Source organism: Amblyomma mixtum, chromosome 2 (genome assembly GCF_055824585.1).
Source record: "Amblyomma mixtum isolate Tamu chromosome 2, ASM5582458v1, whole genome shotgun sequence".
NCBI classification, from domain to species: Eukaryota; Metazoa; Arthropoda; class Arachnida; order Ixodida; family Ixodidae; genus Amblyomma; species Amblyomma mixtum.
Genome location: NC_143013.1, coordinates 6351355 through 6371865, shown reverse-complemented (window position 1 = coordinate 6371865; position 20511 = coordinate 6351355). Strand labels below are relative to the sequence as shown.

Genomic DNA, 20511 nt, shown 5'->3' with positions numbered 1-20511 from the left:
AGTTTGGAATTTGCAGTTTGTGGGTGTAACGTCTGGACATATGGAGGTGAAAGGACAGACGAAAATCATGCGTAGTACAGGCTTCTCAGCGAACTCGTGTCGCTACGCTGTGCACTTACCCAAATGAGTTAGGCTGAAAATTACACGTGACTATTTAATCCGACATGTGTCCGCGGGGGTCTTAACTTTGAAGGGATTTTTAGCCTGATGCGCCGAGAAACCACCACTGTTCTGCTATATGCGCGTTTTATAAGCAGATTTAGATCGTCCAGCTTTGATATATCTTTTTTCGTTCTCCTGTGTTTGGTGACTTAGCGAGGTATATGCATGAGCAAGTCGATGAAGGCGAAGCGGCGGTCCACGCAAAAAGCATGGGAAGGAAATGGATAAGTCTGCACGAACACGGCCTCGCGTAGGCAGCTGTGCCTGTAGGTTCATCAGCGATAAGCCCGCTAGCGCACACACCAGTGTTCAGGGGGCGAGCAAGCAAGCTTTGCCACAGGTCTTGGTTGCTAAGACGAAAGCCTGACTTCAGGGGCAAACTCATTTCGTTTTTTTTGGGGGGGGGAGGAGGTTGGCGGTGGAAGGTAGCGGTAAGGTAGAGGGGACAGAAATTTCTGGGGACACATAATTCCATTATGTGCTGGCAATGGATAGTATTAGCAGATGTTGATGCCTTTACCAGAATCAACGTCATTTCCGGGCTGGTGACGTCACTTGTGCATTTCCTGCTTTTCCCTGTGGTATGCTATGGGGAAGAAACACTGGTCGATCCGCATTCAATGATGGTTGGTTGGTTGGGTTATGGGGTTTAACGTCCCAAAGCGACTCAGGCTATGAGAGACGCCGTAGTGGAGGGCTCCGGAAATTTCGACCACCTGGGGTTCTTTAACGTGCACTGACATCGCACAGTACACGGGCCTCTAGAATTTCTCCTCCAAATAAATTCAACCGCCGCGGCCGGGATCGAACCCGCGTCTTTCGGGTCAGTAGCCGAGCACCATAACCACTGAGCCACCGCGGCGGCCCGCATTCAATGAAGCGGATCGGGCGCGCGCGTGGTTAGAATATACATTTTGTAACTAGTACCGAGCAGTAATTATTCACCAAGGTTGCACTTAGACTCAATTATCGATGATTACAAAAACGTGTGTCCTGCGATGTAGGTAACCACTGCAGGCATAACTAGCCACGTCCGCAGTGGACAATTGTGAGTGCATTAATAAATTTTGCTGGCGCAGTACTGCTGAGTTTCGGGAAAATTTAAAGGCATTAATTACAGAAATGTGCTGCTAAAATTTTTCGGTTGTCTTTGCTAGCTCAGCGCTGCTCCAACAATCAAACTGCTTTGTAGTTCAGCCCGCATAAAATGAAGCCATTTTCTTTTTGATATCCGATGATATCCGAGGTTAGATTAACTAATATACATTGGAAATCCCCTGTTCCCATCGCTCAAAAACGAGGATAGCCAGCTTTTCTCTGAATGTAAGAAGAGAGATTATGAGCAGAGTAGCTATAGATACTTGTGGTCGCATATTGCAAATCGCAACATCCGATCAAGAGATTCAACATGACACACTTCTATCGATCATATTGCTGTCACGGATATACCGTAAATAAAGGCCATATTTTTTTCAGGATCTTTCGCAGTTTTCTCTAGTAACATCTGACCAACTTACGTCTTTGTTCTGATCGGTACTGTTGACGACTGCTGTAGCTTTCAGCTCGGCCGCGTTTCCATAAATGAGAACACGGATGGCTCACGAACGAAAAACACCGCATATAAACGCTGCGCTGAGAACTAATACTAATAGTAATACTGTGGTGGGACTAAGTAAAAGAATAAACAAAACCGTCCGGGCCCGTGCCACTAAATATAACGGGCGTAATTCAACATGAAGTGAAAAAATAACTAATAATAAAAACGATTTTTGAGTAGCAGAAAAGAACAAAAAAAACGAGGAAATGATGTTAAAAAATTACTGTTACCGTCGGAGCTGAACTGTACGAGCGGCAACAAGAGTGAATATTCAAGCAACATTGTGTCACTGTTCCTGTCAAAACAAACAAGATACGTGCCATTCTCGTCGCTCTACTCGTTGCACCAATCAGCACAATTGCTGTCGCTTCCTCTTTCGCAAGTTCCGCGTTTCACAAGTTCGCTTCGCGTTACGTTTGTGAGGCACGCTGTTTATGTATCACATGCTCCGAGTTGCAGCTTCTCTGAGCGGTAAACAGAAAAAAAAAAATAGTCAGGAGAGAATGGTTCCGACAACGCGCATGCACTCAATTGATCGTGACAAGACGGCACCGCGCGCTCTGCCCGCGTTTAAGACACATATTGCTGCCGGCGCGCCTGTTTTCAAAACAAAACCGGCGGATATATGTAGTCGTAGCCAAAACAACGGCGAATGTGGCTCCATCGTGTAAGTGTACAGTACGTCATGCACACACGCACGCACACACACGCGCGCACGCAGCGAACTGAACAGCTTTCTCTTTTTTTACTCTCCTCCCGTCCACTCTAGCAGAACGACACGAATTGTCAGTGCTAGAGCTCGGCAAGCGAGAGAGTATAAAGGCAGGAAAGATTAAAAAAGAAAGAAAGGGAAGGCACGGACGCAGCATAACAGTATGGCTTCCGTACGTGTTTCCGTCGCTGCGCAGACGACAGACGAACGCACGGGAGCAGCAGACGACAGACATCGCGAGCATCTGGGTCGGGCGCGCATGCGCTATAACCTCCGCAATCCTTTTTGCTGTCCCGACGGCGGTACTCGTAGCAGACGAGCGCTGATGGGCGGGCGACTGGCCTGCTTTCGCTTCTCGCCGTAGGCTTCGCCCTGGCTTGGCTCGACTTTCTTTTGTTATTTTTCTTGCTTATTTCTCTTTTTCTTTATTTCCTCAGCGGTCGTTGCCGGGAGAACTACTACTCATTCGGCGAGAGCTAGACGGAGGAAGCGAGGGCTGTAATGGCGGCGCCCCGTCAGACGCAGAGCGAAGCCAAGCGGGAGAATAAGTACCGAACCCTTTCGGGCCTCCAAGTTTTTGAGTGCTGCAGCCGGTCGGTTTGGACTCGCTCCGGAATCTCGGGAACGCGAGACTCTGGAGGCGGGAGATCGGTGCCAACTGTATGAAAGAGAGAGCACGTGAAACTCGAACACCACGCTGGATCTTTTGGCTGCTGTGCTCGTTTCTTTTATTGTTCGCTTTCGTTTCTTTTGCTACGTGGTTGTAGCCGTCTATAACGGCGGAAATGGAAACAATTTCGTTTGATGGACGCTGAGTACCCAGCCTCGGAATGAATGCGAGAGCAGATGGAATTCTCTAGCAGAACGCGTGGAGGCTGCGGAGTGCAGAACGCCTTCATTCAGGCAGAGTATAACATAGTCCCGGTACAAGGCACTTTTCCTGATCTTGAAAACAATTTGTCCACACGATCTTCAATCCATTTTTGTCTTGTTTTCTGTTCCAGATGTCTGGAATTACTTTAGGACGTTGCGATATGAACGCAATAATGAGAATCTAATAATACAACGCAGATTGAAGTGGCCGCCGCCAAATGGAACCCCTGTCCACTGAGGTTGCTCGCTCAATGTTCACTCTCTCACACAACCTTCTACTGTCTGCATAATGAACCCATCATCTTTTCATCGTCTGTTATAAGAATTGTGACGTCGTGATGATAATGCGTGAATGAATTATTGTGATTACGATTACAACTGATATCAACGTTCAAGTATTATCATCGTAAGGCGTCATTCTTTTTTTGCGGTGATGATAATTGTGATGGTACGGGGTGTTGATGCTGCTGCTGGTTACGATGTTTATGTAGATGATTCTGTGCCAGCTTTGCACATATACACTCAATGAAGCATGTTCTTTCATGCGGTAACAATATTTCTCTGGGGACCCGCTAACTCAAGGTGGTGTATCCTTTGCGCTGAGGGTGATGCCTGTTTGTATAACCTCCGAAAGCGCTTTCGTCACGCCATCTCGGCACATCGCACTAAGAGCTTACCACGGGTGGGCAACGTAGGCGACTGGGCGTGGCATTGTTCGCTCTGGTCACGACAGTTCTTCGCGAATAGGTCTAAAGAATATATGACCATGGGGCACCTAGATTATGCCGCCGTGAAAATGTGTGAATTCTGTGAATTCTGCCGAGTAGGTACCAGCACTGATCGGCTATATAGACACGCTACGCTGTACACCGATTGAAAAAAAAAACGTGGGGGGGGGGGGGGGGGGGGGAGAAGAGGTACAAAATGTGCTCTTTGTTATAAATGTGCTGACACAATTCGTCGACGTTATACTTCGACGTGGACCACATCACAGAAAACAGAGAAATAGCGTGGTTTAAATTTCCGAGTTCTTGTTTTCCTTCTTCAATACATTTTTTCCCTTGGTCATTGTGCTGTGAAGCTTTTGGGGTGTTTTTGGACACAGTATGAATGAATGAATGAATGAATGAATGAATGAATGAATGAATGAATGAATCGAGTTCCCGTGTGTCCTGCAGATTTTTGAGCGACGCTGTATACAGTATACACGCACAATCAGCAGCGAACGGCAAAAACACTCACTAATGTACTCCTTGTCCTGCTAAAAATCTGGACAAATCCTGCGCGAAAAGCGCAAGGAACGACGCCATGCAGTCACGCACATAGAAAATCGGCGCTCTAATGCGCGTCCTCTATGCAGTCGGTAAGTGGAGAAGTAAGTCACGCTTGGTGCATCGCCCTTTTCCCCCGCCGCGGTCGGTCACATCCCAGGGAGCCGGTAATTGCGTCCTTTGTAACCCTGCGCGTCGACGCTTCTCGTGTGCCATCCTTTCCCGTGTTCCTTCTCATTTCCTTTTCATTTCGTGCTGTTTCGATTTCCCTTTTGTGCCGCACACTCCAACTGGCACGGGTCCAGCTCCTGTCTCGGTATGCCCTGCGCCGCACTTACACTGTGCCGCAGCAATGCAGCTACACTGCCGAGCTGGTCGTTGACCATATGTTGTGTGGGGCGGCTGAACTGTTTTCCTCTCGTTCGCTAACGAATTGCCGTTTGCGCCACCGCGCGGTGATTGCTCAAGGCGCGTTCATTGCGCCGCATCTGTCGCCGTATGAAATAATGTGCGTTTCGGCAGCGGCAGCCGCGCACTCGGAGGGAAGATTGAGTTATGCGACTCGGAGCGAGTTAGGGCCGCGGACTCTGCACCCATACTACAGAAGCGGCCAAGGTCGTACGTCGGGGGGTCACATGGACCCACGTTGCGTAAAGCTGGTTCGAAGCACTTATTAATGCGAAAGCATTATCGCACCAGCAAAAATTGTCCGCAATTTTGTCCGCGCGATTACGCCGTTATCAGAGGGTGAATGTGTGGAAGATGTGTACGTTCTATAGTGTATGATAAAATGTTGCTGTGGCAAAAATTTGGTCGATGAGATGTGATTGGTTGATTACTTCTAAGTGAAAAACGCAAAAAGTGCGCTTGGATGTCAAAACAGCCATGGACGTCGATATAGTGTTTGGACGTCGATATAATATGTGGAGGTTTTAGTTTCGCATTGCTCCAATGCGGGTGGTCGCGGTGATTTCGAAGTTTTTATTAGTTTCATTCTTCCGAAATTTTATTTATTTATTTATTTATTTATTTATTTATTTATTTATTTATTTATTTCGGTTACCGTATATCACTGAGACATTAGAGAGGGGAGTGGCTTTACAAAAAAAAAACACTACTTGACAGACGAAAATAAGTGCAAATCATGTCCCCATCATCGTCATCTGCCCATATACACCCTCTAGAGGACAAAAACATCTCTGATTGATATTCGATTAGCCCTCCAGTGCCTGTCCCCGCAAACTTCCTAATCTCATCTCCCCACCTGGTTCTTTGCCGTATCTTGTTACGTCTGCCTTATCTTGCAATTAACTCTGACGCACTAAGAGACCAGCGTAAGGGGCATGCATAGAGGAATAAATAAAGTATACAGTGCCGTCCACACCTAGGATGAACATGAGGGAGCGTGGCCGCGCTACTTTGAGCGTCAGCGCGTCGGACGCGGCCGCCCGTCCAAGCTAAGTGGCAGACGACTCGAAGCATCGCCTCCACGTCCCTCTGCGCATGCGCTAGTTCACTTCGATGCGTGGCCGCGCGGGGCGTGGTTATCGCCTGGAGGAGCGCGGCCATGCTCTCGCGTGTTCCCCCTAAGAGTAGACGACGCTGTACAACATTACGGCGCCAAAGAAGAAAATAATCAGGGGTAGAAAAACACCGAGTTAACGCAGTCAAAAGAAAGCGCGAACGATGCTTGGTCTTGTTATTGAGGGGACAAAAAAAGAAGCCAGCCTGGAAATCGATGTGTCTGGCCCTATCAGATGTCCTTCTGTCGTCAGTGCATATGAAGGCTGCGGTACGTTGTTTTGAACATTTTTGCCGATAAGTTCAGACAGTACGGCATTTACACGTCGTTGTGCATCACTCCTCGATGCCTACGTGAGTTTGAAAGCTCCGCCACTCTGTACTACATTCGCTCTCGCTCTGAAAAATGGCTGTCTTTTAATTAAAGAAATGCGGTAGTACGCGTATGAAGTTAAACACAAGCATTTTATTAGAGACGAGATGTTATTAATGCGAAAACATCAGATGGCTATGTCGCGTCATCAAAACTTGTCTGCACGATTGTGTCATCCAATAAAGATAAATGTGCAAAAGATTGATTGTGTTAAACATTGCGTTATGAGGACTTGCAGTAAAAAAATATGTTTCATGAGTTATAGTTAGTTATTAATTACACGCGAAAATTACACTGGGACGTCAAAATAGCCACGGACATCGATATAGTACATGGATGTCAAAATAGCAGCAACGGACGCCGATATAGTATGTGGACGTTCTGGTGTCGCACTGCTCCAACGCAGGTCTCCGCAGTGATATCGGGTTTTTTTTTTTGCTTTCTTTGTTTTACTTTTCAGGGCTTCAGCATGGCAACGATTTCGTGTGTTGAAGGAAACGTGCCTATAGCGTACGGGTCTACAGGCAAGCTTTAAAGCACCCCGGCTTTAAAGTTAAAACCATTTCAGCTAAATGAGAATCCACATGAAAGAGCGGATACCAAAACAGTAAACTGGCGTGGAAAGCAGTGGCTGTCACATCCACCGACACCGGGCTCAACTCTGCCGTGTATTCGCGACAGCATTACACGCGCTGCCACCGAAAGCACTCGACAGTCTTTATATTTTCTTTTATCCTCGTCCTCCCGCTGTCTTTGGCTTCAAACAGCGTTTCCTTCAGTGTTCTAAACAGCTTAGCCTAAAAGCTTTCTGTCCTAATACCAAATTTATTTTCTGTTTTCTTTTTTTGTCCCTTGGAAGAGGTCAAGCAAGCCACCGAAACTATAGGCTCGCAAAAGCTTGCACAAAAACTATCATCATCATTTTCTTGAAAGCTTCCCGTTACAAACTCTTGTGTTGACTGCCCGTAAAGTAGAGACGAAATTTAATTTAAATCTTGATGCGAAAAAATTTTTCAGTCTATTGGATAAGGATAGTGCGATTTTTTTTATTTTTATTATTAGTGCTCGTCGCAGGAAGAGGGTGAAAGGAAGAGTTCAAAGGGGCGTGAACACACTTCCAATTTCTCTCACGGATCTCGGAGTCTCGGCGTCGCCATATTTTCTCATCTTGTCTCTGTATGGGCCAGTTAGGAGACAGGAACGCTCCTAATCTCACTGCGTCTTTCTTTCTATCCACAAATTTCCTTTGTTCCTCTTAGCCTTAGGGACGCACTTTTCCTGTCCTCTGAAAGCAAAGTTACGAGTCTCCGTATCAGTCGCTCGCCTGGGTCAACTTCTCAGAGAAGCCTTAGTGTAGCTTGGACTATATGGCTGAAGGCGTATGCAGAGAGCACGACCAGCCGATAAACATTCTAGCGAGGGCTAGCTATTATGAAGCCGTCGCTACACTAACACATCACCGAGTGCAAACATAACAAAAAAAAAGCTTCCTGTCGTTTTGAAATCTTTTGAGTTTTGCACGTTGGCGAGAAAAGTCACTTTTGCCCCTAAGCAAGAAAGAGCCTACTCGTAGGACTGAATTCCCACCCGAACGCAATAAAATCAACATGCTCTGTTAGGATATCATATCTGGGGATGACTTGATTTTAGCGCCAGTAAAGTCTAATTCTGTATCAATTTTGCTTGTTATTGCCTTCTGGAATCAAGCCCCATTGAACTGGCGATGTTCCGCCTCTTGCGTTTTATTTTGTTTCCTCTTGATATATTTTATTTATTTATTCTTGCACCGCACTCTGCAAAGTGTGAATACCTGGCTATCGCAAAATAAAAAAACAAACGCTGCGAATAAAGTTAACAGATCGCTTCAGTTATAGTTCGTGCATGCGAGAGCGAATTTCATTTCTGCGAGGTGCGTTCAGTGTTCATAATAATTTAATGACCAGAGATTTAAAAGCCACGTCGACAGGACGAATGATGCTGCAAAATTACAAAATCCGGAACTGCAGGAAATAATTTACTGCAGCAATGTCGCCGTGCGCAGTAGTTATTTTATACCGAAGTGTACACTGCATCATTGCACGAAACTTCCTACCCTGAAGATGTGTTGTAAGATGTGTAATTTTTACGCAAACTCTGCATGCGTTTGCTGCAGCGAGTCCTCGTGTAAAATTTGCCTACGCTGGATACCCAGCAGCCTGAGATCAGTTTGATAGGGCTGCGCTTTTATGAGGGAGGAAAAAAACTGTTTCTATCTCTCTCGTTTGACATACAGTGAATTACACCCTTCAATGGAGTCCAAATATTATTTGCTAATTATGTAGGTTTGTCAAAATAACCGACGGTGCTTAAAAGTTACAAAATGGATTCCAAGAAAGGCAAGCTTAGCAAGGGGCGGCAGAAAGTTAGGTGGGCGGATGAGATTAAAGAGTCTGCGGGGATAGGGTTGCCGCTGCTGGCACAAGACAGGTTTAATTGGAGGCATGTGGGAGAGGCCTTTGACCTGCAGTGGGCGTAGTCAGGCTGATGATGATGATACCTTCATGTCCCAACAGCTAAATGACTCCAAGTTCGCGTTACACTGTGTTTTCAGAGTTGTTGAATCGCTGGTCCAGAGCTACAGATCAATCGTCTACAATCCTCTTTCTGCGTGCAGACTACGCTCGGGTGCCGCGTTTGCTAGATCTTAGGTGAGCCCTTAATAACTCGAGAAAATGACAAGAAATAATTGGTTTAACAAAACCGGTCCTAATTTGACTGAAGCATGGCGCGCTGAATTTGCTTGTGACTTTCACCACATACACAGCCTTTAAGTGGTGAAGCACGCTTTAAGAGATTCTAGATAGCGCATTTTCTTTTTGCCTCCAAGGTCAGTCCGCAACATCTTCATCGCAAACATTAACTGTTAGTAATAAATACAAATACCGGGATAATTCACTACAGTTCGGGGAATAGAAGCTTGAAGCATCCACGTAGTTGAACTATAACCGCAACACACAGTGATAGAGTTCGAGGTAGTGAAACAAAGACATTTTCGCTGAAGTCGTTTATCGACACATTGAATTGGCGCGTCAAACTACATACAACTACACTTATATACACGTATATACATTTATATAAACCACATACACTTATATATATTCTGAAATCTAAGGTTCAATTTGTTTTTGTCAATCGTTATTTAATTTTTTGTTTCGAGTTACCTTCAACTGAAATATCTTCAGACTAGTACAGTTTGCATGACCCGAAACCAAAGCATCAGCACTGATGCTCATGTGGCATCCTAGGATTATTGCTAATCTCTAAATTAGCGTGCAGTTAGATGAGATTTATTCATTAAGCAGTAAGATTTCAGAAGTATGAGAAATAGGTTGTCGAGCGTTGTAAAAACCACCCATGGTACCATTTCTGCTACGGGCCGCAGCAGTGGCTCAGTGGTTATGGTGCTCAGCTGCTCACCCGGGAGACGCGGGTTTCGCCTCGGTCGCATCTCGATGGAGGCGAAATGCTAAAGCCCCGTGTGCTGTGCGATATCAGTTCGCGTTAGAGAATTCCAGGTGGTCCTAGTGGAAATAAGGCTGTAAGCATGTTGCAATACAAGGGAAACTATGCATAAAACGTTTTTAATAGGTCTGATTTGTAATTTACCAGCGTCAAGAGCAACCACTGTTTGTTTATGGATTCAAAAGTTCAGTTTCAGCCGCAGCTGTAAGAACGAGAAAGCAATTACTATCTGCCTGTCCCCCATGTACTGTAAATAACTTGGGTCATAGGCTTTGCTTGTTATGGACACAAAACATTCGTTGAAGGAATTTGCGAGGTCCACATTTTAAATTATTTTGCCGTCTAAGCAAATTTAGACTTTTTTTCTTCGAAATTTGCTTCGAGGTTTCTTAACTACGGCGTAGAAACACATTAATTCACTTCTAGGCTAGGTCAGATTTTTTTTCCATTACTTCTAGTTGAATAAATTCTGCAAACAGCACCATTTTTCACCTGCTAAAAGGCTGTTCACCTTATTGCGCTGAGATCTGAAACTTTTAGGGCGGCTTCACTCTTGCTGCTTATAAGAAGATGGTATATCTTATTTATTGTGCGTATTTCTTTCACACATTTTTCAGTTACTCATGTTTTGTTTGTTTGTTAGTTTTTGCGCGAACAGTGCAAAATCTTTTGCGGAAAACATTGATGATAAGCAGCTCTAAATATCCCTAAAGAAACAACTGTAGACAAGTTTAGGGTCGACGATAGAATAAGCTTTCAACCATTCAGCCACAACACGGGAGAGAGAGAGAGGGGAATTTTAATGAGGGAAAGGTGGAGAGGTCGGCCGGTGGTAACATGGCCCTGGCCTGCTACTCCACATAGGGGAAAGGGAAGAGGAGGAAAAGGAAAGTGCGAATGAAGGCTGATGATGGCATAATACAATGAGTTTCACGGGTGATGGCTACACACACACACCACACACACCACACTGGCTGGCACTCGCATCGCGGTTAGTAGACGCACATAAAACTCATAAAACTGGTGTCTGCGACACAAACACCGACACATGTCATTAACCATGTAGGTTGTGCACAGGCGGTCACAGACGAGTATCCAGGCCTGTTTCACACAAAAAGTTGAGCAGGGCCTTTGTCACACGGCACCAATCAGAACGTCTCGTCCTGGCGCCTAGAAGAGTTTCCTCAGAGAGAGGCGAGAGTCCAGTTCTTTCACGGTCGCCTCCACTGTTCTTCTTGCAGCAGTATAGTTCGGGCACTCGCAAAGAAGGTGTCCAATAGTCTCTGGAGTGTGGCACTGTGCGCAATTTGGGTTACTTTCGATGCCGATCTTGTGAAGATAGTGTTTGGTGTAGGCAACGCCAAGCCGTAGCCGGTGGAGTAAAGTCCCATGACGTCGCACCACCATAGATGGCAAATGTAATCGTGAGCCAGCGTCAAGCTTACAGACGCGGTCCTGTTGATGACTCGAATCATGCCAGTGCGACTGCATTGCCGCTTGCATTAAATGCGCCAACAAGGCTCCAATGTCTGATCTAGAAAGGCTATCTCAATGAAAGCACCATCACTATGTGCCATCCGAGCCTCGGCGTCAGCACGCTCGTTTCCCGCTATGCCGCAATGGCTCGGTATCCATTGAAACTTTATGATATGGCCGCGGTGGAAAGCTTCGGCTAACAAAACCACAATTTGTTGAACCAGCTGCTCGCATGCCCTTGGTTTTATATAAGTTTGTACAACACGGGACATCTAGAGTTGAACTGCGGGCCCGACGCTCACAATGTCCACGTTTGTCTTTTGTTTTATTATTTTTTAACTTAATTACCTACGCTCTAAAGTGTTTTAATTTCGCACATTTTCAAATCACCACCACGATTCAGCCGTGCATTTCCTTTTTGCTGCGACTGTCGGCCTGGGTTTTCTCGCCCACTTTCCGAGCTCGCTAATTTTCCCCGTTCTCAGCCCATCGACTTCCCTTTCTTCTTGGAATAAGCGCCTTCCATTGCACGCGCCGAGGGACATTTACCTGGGGCCTCCGCTGTCTCGACGCCAGGCACGACCTTGCGGCCGCCTTGGGACGGCGGGCGACGCGAGTCACGGCCGATTACTGTCATTCCTCTGCAGTCGGGCTAATTTCATCGATTTCCCCGAGTGCCGGCCCTGCCCCGCTCGTGAAAGGTCGGTCCGCGCGAAACTTGCATTATGCACGGCGTCCTTGTTACCTCCGCGCCGTGCTAATGCAGTACGCTGTGAAACACCGGCTTTGTGTGCATACGCAGAGAGCCCCATCCCTCGCTGATCTCTAGGGTATCAAGCGCTCCCTTCTCAGAGTCGCGCCTCAGCTTCTTGCTTTCTTTTCATTTGAGTTTTGTTTTCGTTGGACGCGAAACGCGTGCAGAAATGCTCGCTTAAAACCGGTTTTTCAAGATTTGGGTTCCCCTTAAAAGTGTGCAGTGAAGGTGACTCGGAATTTCTCAAGCGTTGAATATCGTTAACAAAAGGTGTGCTATATCGAAGAAACGTCAATAGCAAAGGAGAATTGTGCAATGTATGAATTTTAGCGAACCTAGAGGTCTCAACAGTAGTGTGCATGCATGTTGTGTGTGCGTGTGTGTATGCGCGCGCGTGCACCTGCAATAACTTTTTTTATACAGGCATAAAATCGTAATTTTGTTATTGCTCTACTAAATTTGAGGATGGCTGTTGGCTGTTATACGCCGAAGGAAAACTTCCTAGAAAACAGGGAAAAAAACTGTCACGCTTAATCATGGAGTAGCCAATGAATGAATGCTCAAACTTCGTTCCCTCTAGTATTGCACACGACTGTATACCCCTCTTTTAAACTCGCAATACGCCAATTATAATGTGTTTTTTTTTCCTACCTGTGTCCACAAAGTGCACGGCGTGAAAGCGTTTGCGGATATGTTTTGTGGCACGACTTAATTTACCAGTCGGCGCAAGGAACCTTCTTGAGTTCAGCGCGAGTGAAGCGACCATGGGATGTATCACCGTTGGATTTACCTTCCCCTTTTTCACTCTGCAATTTAATCAGCATGCCAAGTAATACGAAGAGAAGATTCAGCGTGCGACATTTCACCACGCCAGCATCTCCGCTGGCATAAATATGCGAAAGGCGCGAAAATCTAAGCAGAAACCCTGCGAGGCATGCAAAGCACGTATTGGTCATTGTTGAGCATTGCATGCGCAATGTCGCGAGCTGTTTGTAACTGCGGTCCTACCGGCGCACTACCTCTACGTCTTGGTAATTAGTTCCATGCAGTACGCTGTAGCCTTCAGAGTGCAAGTTTTTAACTAACACCGAAATATGGAGTTATTGCGGAATTTTACTTCCGCGTCCTGGCAACACGAGCACAGGAAATCCGCCAACTCCGCCCGCAGAGCTTCGGTGGACTTCAAAACGCCGCTCACTACGTGGAATGAGACCTGAGCTCGGATAATCTATATATTATATTTATATTCCGTCCCATTATACTTATTTTCTTTCCGCCTTTCGTCATTGGCTGAACAATATCACGTGTCAATTATCCCCGGTATCCGCCACAGGGTGCGACGGGCGATAAAAATAAATTAGAACCGAAAATAAAAAAATAGCTATGATAGTAAACTGGCCCTGGAATACGATACCTATATTTGGCTTCGTAGTAAAATGCATCTCTGTAATTATCACTGCCGCATCGCAGTCCCACCTCACCGCGAGCCGCATTTATACGGAGGGGAAATGCGGTCAAAATTCTGAGCGTTACATTACAGCGTACGCCAAAGCTCATATTCTCTTCATCATCATCAGCCTGACTACGCCCACTGCAGGGCAAAGGCCTCTCCCATGGCTCTCCAATTAACCCTGTCCTTCGCCAGCTGCGCCCACCGTATCCACGCAAACTTCTTAATCTCATCCGTCCATGTAACTTTCTGCCGACCCCTGCTACGCTTGCCTTCTCTTGGAATCCACTCTGTTACCCTTCAGGACCAGCGGTCGACTTGCCTTCGCATTAGATGCCCTGCCCAAGCCCACTTTTTTTTTCTTGATTTGAACTAGGATGTCATTAACCCGCGTTTGTTCCCTCACCCACTCCGCCCGCTTCCGATCTCTCAGCGTTACACCTACCATTTTTCTTTACGCAGCTCGCTGCGTTGACTTAAGCTGAACACTTTTCGTTAGCCTCCACGTTTCTGCTCCATAGGTGAGTACCGGTAGGATACAGCTGTTGTATACTTTTCTCTTGGGGGATATTGGTAAACTGCCATTCATAATCCGAGAGAACCTGCCATATTCGCTCCACCCCATTCTTATCCTTCTGTCACAACTATCGCCCGTCAACCGGCTGCCTGGTGCAAGCCGCTGAGGCACAGGGGCCGCTTTACGCTCCCCTGTGGCCTAAAAGCGAGCGTTGTGCAACATTTATTTGTTGAGGTCGGTCAGCCCGTGCGTGGTGCACGTGTGTCGGTGCGTCAGTCCTCCAAAGGAACTCAAGGGGTTGCGGCCGGGTTTAAAACAAATATATAATCGCATGCAGGAAAACACAAAAACATGTAAAAACAAACAGAGGAGTAGCCGAAAAACTATACAAAACACGAAACGCGACAAGCAAGAGAGAGACAATACAAAGAACACACAAATCCAACTAGAGAGAACAAGAAGGCGTACAGGGCATGAAAAGAAGTAATATACAAAAAGTAGAGCTAGAAAAGCAGAAAGTCCGACGGACAATTCACATACGGGGACTGCGGCGATGACTCTGGTTCGGGTGGTTGTGGATGCGACGATGGCTCGACGGCGGCGGGCCTTGTGCGATGGAACGCGTGCCTCGGCGCGGTAACTCGGCCCTCCACGCCCGCAAACACACCACCCAACCTCTTCAGCTGCCTATTTCCTCCCGACTGTGCCAACCGCCCGCTGAAACCTGGACGGACGGGCAGATCGCATACTTCCTCCCTTTCCTTCATCATTGTGGCGCTTTTGTCAACGCGGTGACGACGGGGCAGAGGGGACGCATTAACCCGCTCAGCTCCCTCAGAGCGCCGCGCGGGAGAGCAGGAGGGAACGCAAAAGGTCAGTCTTCCGTGACAGGCGTCGTCGAGTCGGCTATGCCTGCATTCTCCACTTTAAAAAAAACAGCGCACCCGTACCACCGCTTTAGAATTTTCCACTCCTGGAATTCCAGTCGGCTTCGTTCGCCGATAGCCGAGCCCCGAGAGAATTCCTGACGAGACACATTCCATTGGTCTGTGACACCTTCTAGTTATTTCTCTCTCATGATCCGGATCAGCGGTCGCTACCTGCCCTAAGTAGACATATTCCTTTGCTACTTGCAGCACCTCGCTACCAATTGCCACGTTGAAATCCATTAATCGAATTCGTTTTCCTAAAACGCGAACTATTCGACTCATCTTCACGTTGTTCCTACCTGTACGTCAGACGTGATCCACGGCTCAAACTATACCTTATTATTCTGATTTACGCAGCTTGTTTTGTCCCTGCCTAGCACTCCAGCGACGTCGCTGAAGCAGCGTTGTGCTGCAGACTCCAGCGTCTGCGACGCTCCACGCAGGGCGATAGGCGCCGATGCCGAAATTGCTTTCAGTCCGTTGGAGACACACGGCGAGAAGGAAAATGGCCGCCGGCTGCAATTCTGGGAAGTATACATGTGCACGTGGTGTTCCTGGAATTCAGAGCATGTCCACAAAATTCAGAGTAAAAAGGGGAGGTCCAGCCTTTCGAACGTGACCTGCTTTGCAAGCATACACTGACCCGTGATTTGTAAACTAAAAGGTAGTGTAGGCTTGAAGAGGTGCGTACGTCGTTGCATTTGCATACCGGGGTGTTTTAAAGAATGTCATTAAGCGTAGAAAGTTGGGCTAGTTGGTTGGTAGTACTATTATGATACATTCCAGCGGCTAAAAAGACACGGACGAAGGTAGACGAGACAGGACGAACGCCGTTGAACGAGTTGAAGTCCGGCGTTCGTCCTGTCTCGTCTACCTTCGTCCGTGTCTTTTTAGCCGCTGGAATGTATCATAATAGTGTTTTAAAGAGTCGGACGAAGCTGACCTCGACGTTGTACATTGTGGCGTCCTGATGATGAACATCGTCATCAACAGCACCAGCCAGGTGGCGTAGCTGTCGGACATCGGCATTTCCCATTGATCTGCAATGAGCGCCTAGCGCCAGCCAGGTGGTCGCCATATCTCCGCAAACTTCCTGATCTCATCTTCCTATCTCGCTCTATGCAGCCCCCGGGTTCACCCCGTGGTACTTAACCATCGCTGTCGTCATCATCATCAGCCTAACTACACTCAACGTAGGACAAATGCCTCTCCCATAGACTTCCAGTTAACCCTTTTGGTAATTCCTATAATAATGATTGTTCCTCGGGTCACATTCTTTTTCCACGTCCATTTCCTCTCCTTGACCTCTACGAGGACATCATTAGGGAGTTTTTGAATTGGGGGGCCCTATCAATTAAGTGGATGAGGGAGAACCGGGTGCTCAGGACAATAACGCCTCTTGGGGTATTTCCCTGCGCATGCGTATTGTCGCCCCGCAATTAAAGCTTCCGACGACTGGTTTCAAAAACACAAGAAGGGAATTTCCCAATTGGATCCAATGCTTTTTTTTTCTCTCTCGACTGGGTTGTGAGCGAAGGAGAAGTGATTGTGCAACACCAGCGAGGCTGTCTGGGGGACTACAGGTTGACGACATAAGCCGAACGTTCGATAATACAATGTTAACTTTGTTCCCGTACTCCCTGTACACGGAGCCGTTTTGTGACTCGGTCTGTTACTCTGTTATGATGCTCGCGTGGAAGTTTCAAGCCACGTCGCTGCTCTGTTCTTCGCTGAACGGAAGCTCATAAATGCCATCTTCGTACAGAGAGAGAAAAGCGCTGTTTCTTTGAACGCAGATGCGCCTTCCAATCCTGTATATACATTTCTGGAACAAAGCCAGGTTGTCTTCCTAGGCCCGTTAGCGCACACCATTGACGTTACTGACGCTGGTTTATCTTTTTTGTTGTTTCTAAGCCCGGAAGAAAAGAGGGGGAGAGGGGGATAGCAGTGTATGGGGCGCGCCGAATGGCGTCACAAGCGAAGCGCAGCTTCTGTTTCTACACAAAGGTCGGGGATCTGCTTTTTGTTTGGCAACCGGCCCAAAGAGGCGTAACGAACGAAACACTCGGTTGTATCGCTTGAAGAACACGGCATCCGAAGTTATCTCAGCGAACGCGCACGAAAATACCGCTCGGGCACTGGCCGTCATTTCGATTAGCTTGGCTTGGTCGACAGGAGGTACGAGCGTTGGAGATCAGTGACCAAGGATTCCAGTCACGACACGGCATCGTTATTATTTCTTTAGATTTTCGCGGTGCCGCGCCTCAAGCGGCTGGTCTTTTTTTTTTGTTTTTTTTTCTTCCTTTGTTTCTAATTATATCCGTATTCCCGCGTTGAGTCGTTAGGGGCGTTTTGTTTACGGGCATCCTCCGATGCAAAGGTCAGCCTGCTCTTTGCATTGTTGTGAAACGCATTCACTGGTCGGCGGTTCGCAAGGGATTGCAAAACTGCTTCGGTATAGTTTACTACAAGGATCGTTCAACCTATCTCCGATTACAATATAGTGGCTGAAACGACCCTGCTGAGCAAAGAAAAGAGGATTAACTTCCTTCTGTAATCTTTGTATGCTCTAAATCGTATATGTCATGTGGAGATTCGAGACAAGAGCGCAAAAAGAAAAAAATTAAAAGTAAATTATTTGACTTGATAAAAACCGCATGAATTATAAGCTAGAGAATGTTCAGATATGCCAAGAATCGATTAGATGAAGTCAAAGGGTAAATAGAGGAACTAGCTGGTATCAGCGGTGCTTACAAAAAACAGGGGCAACGAACGTGGAATTCATTTCTGTTTTAAACTTTCTCCCAGCCTGGATTTTCATGTCCTTGTTATGTTGAGCATCCCGACGAACAGCCAGGCTCAAAGGGTGTGTCACCTCTCTCTCGCTAAAGCAGTTAAGCACTCCACTAAACGATGCCATTTAGGAGAGGCTTCGCGCCACAGACACACGTTCGCAAGAGTTCCTTCGTGTACGTGTCAGCCTGTACAACGGGCGCGGGCGTCTGAGCAGTGTCTCGCTAAAGCCGTGCAGTATTGCCCGTCAAGGTAGACTCTGACATCACCTAATCGGGATCTCCAATCACGACCCCCCTGACATGTGATGTGAGAATAGTTGCTTATTGGTCGGCGTTCGTCGTGTGGCGGCCAATCAGGGTGTCTGAAAGTCGCTCTGTCCAATCATGAACCATTCTTAAGCGTCATCTTATTGGCTGGCAAAAGCTGTAGTTTTCACGGTGCACTACGGTGTATCTGCAGGCGGGCTACAGAATAAAAACTCTCATACTGCAATCGTAGTGATGATTGGCGTCACGCGTCGAGAAACTTTTAACACGGATGGACTTGTAACATATGCGGTGCGCTGGATCATGGCAAATACCCCCCCCCCCCCCCCCGGCAATCTTATAGCTATCCAATCGGATAATTCAACTGACGCGTGCACTGCCCTCGCTGTGTCTCTTTCCCCACCCACATCGCTCTTCCTTGTTAGGTAACATGATCAATCGTGAAAGGCTGTTAGCTGCGAACTGCGCTGCAGCTGAGAATTACGACCACAGATTAGCCGGCGCCGCCAGCCTCCGCCACATTGCACTGTTATAGGGCGTCAGGAGTACAGCAGCGACTCCACTCTGGAGTCGGCGCACGTTTCAGCTGCGCGCCAGCGAAGCAAGCTGCTGCAGCGCCGTCTGCGGCGGCGCCGGCCTTCCCAGTTTCTCTCCTCTTTCTCTTTCTGCTCTTCCCATCCTTCGCGACGGCGGCGCTAGCGTACTTAGTTCTCTCTTGCCTCTTTCTCTCTCTGTCCGCGTGTCGAGAGAGAGGGTAATCGATGGCGGGCAGCGCAGCGTGTCTGGAAGTCCGTGCCGGGCGCACGCGGATCGTGGGGCGTCGTGTGGATGACGGCCCGGGGCGGCTCGACGCGCCGCTGGCGTTGGCGCATCGCGATGGAGGCGGGCGATAACATACAAATGGCCGCATTATATACGTGCGAGGAGAAGCTAGACTGTTCCGTGTCACTTGATCCGCAAGAGGGAAAGGGGAAGGGATATGCTCCAATGCAACGGTGTGCATCGTACTGGACTTAACGCACGGACGGCTTCGTCGATTGATAGGTCTTGATTGGCTGATAAGTGGACGGTTGTAACTTGATATGCGGGGTTCAGAAACGTATCTCGCAACATGACTCAAGGCTCTCGTCTTTGAAGTGGTATCAGGCTGGACTACTGCAACTAGCGACTTCTCTCTGCCTAAAGGGGAGAAAAGCAAAAGAAAAAAAAAACTTCAAAAGAGAAAGGAGTGAGAAGAAGAGAAGACGAAGAAATGACGATAAAACGGTTCTAATAAACGCTCCAAGGCAAAATGCTTTCGCGGGTTGTTTCTTGCGTCTGTTCGCTTGTAAACATAACGGCGCGCGCCGGGGTGATTGCGAACCGCCGCAGGGCGCAATATCCAGGGTGTATATCCGGCGTCGTCTAGCGGAGGCGCGCCTCTCCGAGTGGTAAGACGAGACGCGTCCTTTAAAGCACGGCTGCATGCCGACGAGAGAAAGACTTTGCTGTGTGCTATAGAACGGCTTACCTCCCACACCGCACCCTAGATAAATACGCGCTGTGTGTTTAACTGCCTCAAGTATCGGAAAAATTCGGCTCGGGTCGGGATGCTTATGCAGCGTATACGATTACTGAAGCCGAGAGGCCGCCGGGAAAAGAGCAACGTAGCACATTATTGTAGGAAAGTTTAACTAATACATATTGGCATTTCGTGGCTCTCGTAAGTGCTGGCTATTGAAGAAGCTAGTTAGGCTGCAATTCCGATCCGTTCGCTCAAAAGAAGATCTGTACAAATCTGGATGTCGTGCATGCATCCGCCGTGATGGCGCGTTTCCCAACAGTGTCGACGCGCAGCTCTGCATGACGCAAAGCGTGGGACGTGCGCGTGTGCACGAGTTGGCACGAGTGGTAGTTTCTTTTTCTTCAATGCGGCGCTCTCGAGGAGAATGGTCGACGTCAGAGACTTGCGAGCTGGACGCGAGCCTGTTGTCGCGCAATGCGGATGTTCGCTTTTTTTCTTTTTTTTTTTAAGGTGCACTGAAGAGGAATCTGTACTCGTATTTTTACCGCTGGAACTCGATCTGCACGTTCCGAGCGTTCTTAGAAACCTCGAATTATTGCCCTGTGCGGGCGGTTTCCCTAATTTAAATCCGATTAAACGTCCCGGCTCCCGCCTTTTTTTTTTAATTACTCGCAGATTGTGGGAGGAGTAAACTAGCCTTTCAACCAGCCCCGTGGCAGCTTGCCGCTCTGCCAACGGCGGAGGGATACGTAGTGATCGGCGAAAGCAAAGAGTCTACGCGTATTTTTATTTCCATGGGCCTAATTTGC

The 20511-nt window shown here is 47.6% G+C and overlaps 1 protein-coding gene across 2 annotated transcripts in view; it reads left to right on the top strand.

The window, feature by feature from the left end:
* LOC149358297 (uncharacterized) overlaps positions 1 to 20511 on the top strand; it is an 87014-nt gene that overhangs the window by 8034 nt on the left and 58469 nt on the right. The window lies entirely within an intron of this gene.